This window comes from Uranotaenia lowii, chromosome 2 (genome assembly GCF_029784155.1).
Source record: "Uranotaenia lowii strain MFRU-FL chromosome 2, ASM2978415v1, whole genome shotgun sequence".
In the NCBI taxonomy this organism is placed as follows: domain Eukaryota; kingdom Metazoa; phylum Arthropoda; class Insecta; order Diptera; family Culicidae; genus Uranotaenia; species Uranotaenia lowii.
This window is the reverse complement of record NC_073692.1, coordinates 242024639-242031964: the sequence shown is the minus strand read 5'-3', so window position 1 is coordinate 242031964 and position 7326 is coordinate 242024639. Positions and strand designations below refer to the sequence as shown.

At 38.3% G+C, this 7326-nt stretch overlaps 1 long non-coding RNA gene across 1 annotated transcript; it reads left to right on the top strand.

The window, feature by feature from the left end:
• Positions 1–4012: 4012 nt before the first annotated feature.
• On the top strand, positions 4013–4890 carry LOC129743238 (uncharacterized). Its single transcript, XR_008736594.1, has 3 exons — positions 4013–4479; positions 4544–4623; positions 4685–4890. It is a non-coding gene; the product is annotated as an uncharacterized LOC129743238 (long non-coding RNA).
• The last annotated feature ends 2436 nt before the right edge of the window (positions 4891–7326 follow it).

The window sequence follows — 7326 nt, the reverse complement described above, 5'->3', positions numbered from 1 at the left end:
CGAGTCATGAGAAGACTGTAGCTGATACGTTCAACACTTTCTTTAGTAACATTGGCCCCCAGCTCGCCTCCACTATTACAAGCCAGCGGAACACAAATCGATTTGGAACCTTATCTCAATTACAAAATTCAATATTTTTGGAACCGGCTACTGAACAAGAAGTGATTTTGAAGATACGAAATTTAGACTCTGCCAAAAGCGCTGGGCCCGATGGAATACCCACATATTTTATCAAAAGTCACTTTCGATTCTTCACAAAACTAATACGGGATGTTTTCAATGAAAGCTTATTTACTGGTAAATACCCAGACTGCTTGAAGATTGCTAAAGTTGTACCGATCCACAAATCGGGATCTGAAGTAGATGTGAATAACTACCGGCCGATTTCCGTACTTCCTGCCTTGAGTAAAGTCCTAGAACAATTACTTGCTACTCGAATTACAAGATTCTTCCAAAATCAAAGTATTTTATATAACTGCCAGTATGGATTTCGCGAAGGATCAAGCACATCAACAGCCACCTGTGAATTATTTCTTGAAGTCTACAAAGCTTTGGATCAAAAAAATCTTGTGGGACTACTTTTTCTCGATCTGAAGAAAGCATTTGATACCATAGACCACGAAATATTGCTGGAAAAACTCGCTTTCTATGGTATAAGAGGAACACCACTTCAAATTCTGAAAAGTTTTTTGACAAATAGGAGCCAATATGTTTCAATAAATGGAGTTAAGAGTATAAACCAATCATTGAGAGTAGGAATACCACAGGGCAGTAACCTTGGACCGCTTCTATTCCTGGTTTATGTGAATGATTTGCCTAATCTCAACCTTATTGGAAAGCCACGATTGTTCGCTGATGACACATCTTTGATTTACGCGGGAAAAAATGCTGATTCGATCGTTGAAAGCATGCGCCAAGACTTGATAGTACTACGCGAATATTTTAATGAGAATCTATTGTCATTGAATGTAACTAAATCAAAATACATGATAGTATCTACATCTCGGAGAACACAGCAGTTGCATAGAGAACTGAGTATAGATTCGATACCAATTGAGAAAGTAAAAAACTACACGTACCTTGGATTGAACATTGACAACGAGCTCAAATGGACCAATCACATACAGAAACTTCATAAGGAAGTCAGTGCCACATGTGGTCTATTATGGAAAATGAAGAAGTTTGTTCCTAGAAAACAGTTGTCTCTAATGTACCAAGCAGTTGTACAATCGAAACTACAATATCAGGTATTTATTTGGGGTGCATCAGCAGACAGGAATTTGAAAAAACTTCAAGCTGCCCAAAATCGCTGCCTTAAAGCCGTCTACAACAAGCCTAGAATGTTTTCAACCCGTCTTTTGTACTCTGAAGCATTAAACTCGACGTTTCCTATAAAAGCCCTCAGGGAAATTCAAGCTGTTTCGATTGTCCACTCGCATCTCAATAATCAACATGCCCACCACAATGTTGTGTATGAACATCCAAGCCATGAATACAGCCTTCGCAACCAAGCCGTTCTCTCCGTAAGTCGACCAAATACAGAAATGTCACGGAAAGCATTTCCTTACTACAGTAGGGTACTCTACAATGAACTTCCCCGTACCATTAGAAATGAAACCAACTCGAACAAATTCAAAACGATGCTGAAGAAACACGTCAGAAATAAATTAGAATTGTACTTTAACTAGCTGCTGCTAGATTTTGAAAGTTCCCGATGATACCATATTCAAACCTATGAGCCCTAAACGATAAACGCTTCCTTAAAAGAGATCTGTATCTCACTGGAAGCAATGTGTAACATACACTTCCCATCATTCGCCTGAGTGGAGCTAGCAACATTCCAACAAATTGCTGTTAACAAAAAATTACAATCTTGTTTAATTTCTTTCGTTTCCGCCACCCACCGCCACACCGCCCACCACCACCCACCGCAACCGCCCACCGCCCACCGCCCACCACAACCGCCCACCGACATCACCCGCCGCCACCACCTGCTGAACCACCAACACTCACCGCAACACCACTATCGCCACCATCGACCACCGCTGGTCATGCATCAATAATGAAAATCATCATTTTTAAAATTCTGAGTGTTAAACCCAATGAAATGAAAGTGTGGTATTATAAAAACGAATGAATGTACAATATTGTGAAATCAAATGAAAACACGAAAAAACAGTAATAAAGAATGATGAGGAGGTTTTGCGCCCACTGGAGAAGGACTTGAAATAAAGTACACTCCCGCGGGCTTTTCCCTGCTCATGAAAAAAAAAAAAAAAAAAAAATGCACAGAGTCTATTAATAGTCGATGATGCATACACGCTCGACTCGGTCTTTAAAGTGTCACATAAAACATTATTAATGGCTGTACTATGCCCGTCACATGTGTGTATGCGTTTATGCTTCAAAGTATTCCTCCATTCACGAGACTCGGTCATCGGAACTCATTTGTGAATTCGAACAGATAAAAAAAAAATTGGTGACGATGAAATCTTTTGAAACACGACCAAAATAGACCAAAAATGTAATTTTTTTTTAAATCAGTCTCAATTTCCAGTATTTTGCCACATGTTAAAGTATACTAAGCAAGAAATCTAGATAATAGTTATTGTTTCTTAATTTTCCAAAGACTAAGCTTATTGAATAAAACAACTTTTCTAAAAGGTCAATGCACTTATCGCTCACTGAAAATTTAGAAAAAAAACAAAAATTCTAAAGAAATTTGAAAACAATACAGAAAAAAAAATTTAAACAATAAGTACAGTATTCGGTTTGTTTTTGTAATTTTTATGTAAGAGACAAAATACAGAAGAAAAAATGTTTTTTTTAACAATCTCAAAATAATATAAATTTGTTCATTTGATCTTTTCTATCGATCAATGCAAAGTTTTTCGTTTAGGAGATGTTGCTGGTTTATCCAATCTTTTTTTTTAAAATAACATCGATGGACTTTTTAAATTGAAGCCATGATCGAAGATAGCTCAAAGGTGGGGTGAAGACAATTTGAAAATAATCCTACACTTTGTTCAAAAATGAGATCCTTTAACTGCTGGAATCAAACTTTTTTTTTAGAATTTTGAATAGTTGATCGGATATTTTCCGTTTTTTCAATTTTCCTGGTATGAAAAAAGTGTTCAGTCCTTTCTATCTTTAGGTTGGTATCAGAATTTTTGAGAGGTAAATGTCCTTCAAAGATTTCAGAAAAGCGCTAGAAGGGCTAGAATCGCCAAAAGTTATGCTAGATTTTATCCGATCCGAAAAAAATGCAACACTTTGTTTCGTGAATAAATTTTGAATGCATGGATGGAATTTGATAAAATTTTTAGTCATGCTTTTAAGTAATATAATGTGTACTTGTACAAAATTTAGTAACACTCTGTCAAGTGGTTTTATGTTGATGTTACATATACATATACTCGATGTTACATATACTTGTGAAAGTCTAACAATACCTCAAGCGATCCTACAAGCGTTCCCAGTCTCTGAAAATTGCCAAGCTAAGAGACGTCAGGTAGAACTTGGCAGCTAGAATGTGATCCGGAGATGAGAGAACGGAAACAAAACGGATTAAACGATGATCCTCGCGGCGCGTCGTATGATGGGTTATGGAGCCCTAGCCAAGAAGGTCTCGTCCATTTCGAGCTTGACCACATAGCGAGCAACAGTTCCGTTAGTAGTGCTGTAAACAAAGTAAAACATGCCTAAGTAGTGATCAGCATCTCGCTTTTATTACGACAATTAGGTCCAGCTTGTTTTGATAAAACAAGAAAAGAAAAAACAAAAATCAGGTTTCCCTTCGAGAAGGGACCTCCCCTCGGAACACGGACGACTAAAGTGCGACATCCCTAATTTGAAGGCACTAGAAGTGGTGTCCTTGTCGTGCAACATAGCCGACCGCGAGAAGTCGCGGGTAGCCGGAATTAAATCGCGGTGTCGTCGTGACTAAACCCTCCATGTTAGGGTGGTGTTCCAGGAAGTGGTGAATAAAAGTTTTATCGATTTGCCTACTTCACAGCCGTGACACCAACAGTAACTAAAGCGATGTAACATCGGCTACGAATGAACTCACCTACCTGTTACCGATGCCGGGCGCCGTTGTCGCTCACTTATTAGCAGTTAGCACGTGGAATCTTGGAATCTTGGAACCTGGGAAGAACAACAACAAGCATGCGCATGCCAACCCGCAGGCCCTTTTAAAACCTAGAGCTAACGATTTCGCGCGTAGGGCTGCGTTCAATGCCGTAAACTGAGGGTTTAAATTCTACACGTGCATCAGTCCAGTCAGCTGATTGCACCGATTGCACAAAACAAATTCAAATGTGAAAATACCATAAAACCCTCCGAGTGTACAACACTGATTGATCGTTTTAACGACTTTTCGCTAGTTAGTATTGGTGATCAAAGAAGACTAGAAAAAAATCTTTGTTTTATAAACGGCCATTTTGACATCAGACCTAGCCGGAGCTGGATTAAAAAATGGTAAGATATTTTAAAATAACTTCAATTAAAATGTCGTTAATGTGTTCCTTTTTTCTTGACACAGCTCGACGCAGGCATGGAGGTGCTGGCGGTTTGTTCCAAAGCTGTGCAAGAGACGGCACCATGTGATTCAATTTTGAATAGGTAAGTTGAAAATTTTTAACTAAGCGATCAATTTCTCAATTCATTTTCTCCTAATTTGCAGCCCTTTGTGTAATCTGCCCGCTCATCCAGGCTACCACGTCATGCAATGCTTATTGATCGCTTCAAGCCCCAGGCCGCCAAAGCACGGGCTTAATTCTAGAGCCCCTAATGAAGGAGAGGTCCTCATATGCCAGATCCTGGTGCCGAGCGACCAATTTTATTTGGCCAAAAGTGTAGTGTAGTGCAGTGTGTTTAGCGAAGTGTAATATTGTGTAAAAAGTTTTAAATAAAATTGTAAAATAGATAAAGGAAAACGCATGTTTTTTTTTTTAAATTGAGAAATTTCCCCCGAATGTGGTTCGGTCTAGTACGCACTCATACATATGCAATCATATTTACTCAACACACTCACACATTAGCATTTATCGAACACACAAATACAATCAAACCATGACAGATGTCAACCAGGGCTGTCATTCTGAACCGGGAAAATCGTTTCAAGTAGAATCGGTTGGGCCATTTAATGCTTGAATTCAATGGAAGCGATGCTTGAAGAATGCTTGAAATCCAAGCATTCTTTCAAGCATTCCAAGCATTTATTTTGCTAAGCGGGAACGGAAAACTGTAAGGTTAGATAGAAATAAGCACCAATGTAAATACTAACACCCTCCCAAAAGTAAATTAAAGGCCGAACCAATATTGTATACACAGAAATCTGCTTGTCGTGGTCATTTGGAGTGCCGAGGTTTTCTTGGCCGGTTATTCGATTTCGTTTTTAGTATAGGCTCTGGTGAGGAAAACCTTCAAAGGAAACCTCATCACCCTTTGATTGTTGAAGATTTTGCTTTGGATTGTCGTTTCGTTCGGGTTGCTTCGGTTTTCGACCAGAGCACATTTTTCCGGTCGGGACTCGCCCTGAGGTCTCTTAGCTGGGTACGGGTTTTCTACAGGGACAAATTGCATGAAGTGGTGGTTCGCTTAAGGGATTGCCTCCTACTACTTTCCCCCCCGTTACAAGTAAGCGTCCAATACTGGAATTCATTGACAAAATGTTTTGGGCAGGATCGAGAAAATTCCAGAAATGTCCCAGTAGGAGACCCAAAAACAGCTGGAAATCTACTATTCGACCAAAGTTCACATGGTAAATCATTTAAAAAGTCCTAGAGGACTCAATAGGGAGCTAAAATTTGAATAAAAGTTAAGATCATTGATTCCATGAAGTGAGAGGAATGTGAGAGTTTTTTTTCAAGCTTAATCCGAAAATATGAATAGAGGAAGTGATTAAAATTTTAACAACAGCAGGCTGACGAAACTCTTTTCTAATAAGAATTCACAGCCACACGCTTGAGACAAAAGCATAAAATGGAATAAATTCGTCCACTTAGACTTTTCGTGAAATTCATATGTGAGTTATGTGGAAGTAAAGTAGCTTTTACTAGGGCTTCCTTGATACTCTGTCGTTACTACAAAACTCACGTAAAATCGATATGATGCATCAAAATCTAAATTTATGTGAAAAATCCCGTAGAAACAATTTCTAGATTATTTTGGGTGTAACTATATGATGAAATCTGTGAGATAAAAAGGCAATGTTTCCGTTTGTTAGTATAACGTGCAGCTATTATTTTCTGATCCTACATTTCGTTCAAAAATGAGATCCTTTAACTGCTGGCATGCTTGGCATCGCTCCTCAGATTAGCCCGTTCAGAGTAAGAGCGTGTATTTTTTTCGCTGTGCTCTTCCCAAACGGAGAATCTGTAAAAAATGCTCAGTTACCTCCAGAGCGACCAAGCGTCCACCCAAGTGAGGGCCAGAGAAGCAAGCAAACTGATGAAGTGCGTTCTCAGTGCAGATAAATTCGTTGGCACTCGGGCGAAAGAGACGCTTAACAGAAAACTCGGTTTGTCTTCATCGGTTGCGTCTGGATCGATGTTTCGAAGTGCGTCGGAATTTACAATGCAGAACATAAATCTAACGGAACTAAATTAATAACGCCAATGGTAGTCAAGATAGAATGCTGGTGTCTTCGACAACATTGCTCTGTATAATATAGCGCATATTTTGATATGAAAAATAAAGTTAAGAGGTCCACCGATAGCGTGATATAAATCATAACTTTCTTGTTAAGCATTTTAGAGCTTAAGTTTTTTCTACAAAGTTATTTATCTCAATAAAATACACAACTTTGTTTAACATGTCAAAGTTCTACAATCTTTACCCAAGGAGATACGGTTAAATTAAAAAAAAAATACTTGAAAAATGCTTTTCTAAAAGTTATTGTTATTATCGCGCTATTTTTGAATCTCTCGACTTTAAATTTTATAAAACACCTATCTGGTCATTCCTGAGCGAGTTCCTCTAGATTGATGTTCTGCACCAGGATCAATGATTAGCTACGAAAGCTTTCTTCGGTCGAAAAATATCAAAAACGTAGCGGTAAAGGAAGATAAATCCTAAATTTTTACGAGTTGTGAAAGTTTTGCATTTTATTATTAAAATTTGTCCCAGATCCCTGCATAATTACGGTTTGTTTAATAGACAAAGATTTTTGGATAATTTTAGTAAATGTTACTTTGCGAATCGCTGCTTTTGTAAATTAATGCTACCCACGTACGATTTTAAAGTACATAAACCTAAGTATACAGCAATTAGCGGATGCCCGGATATTGTGAAAAAACTACTTGGATTTTGCCCTGATTATTT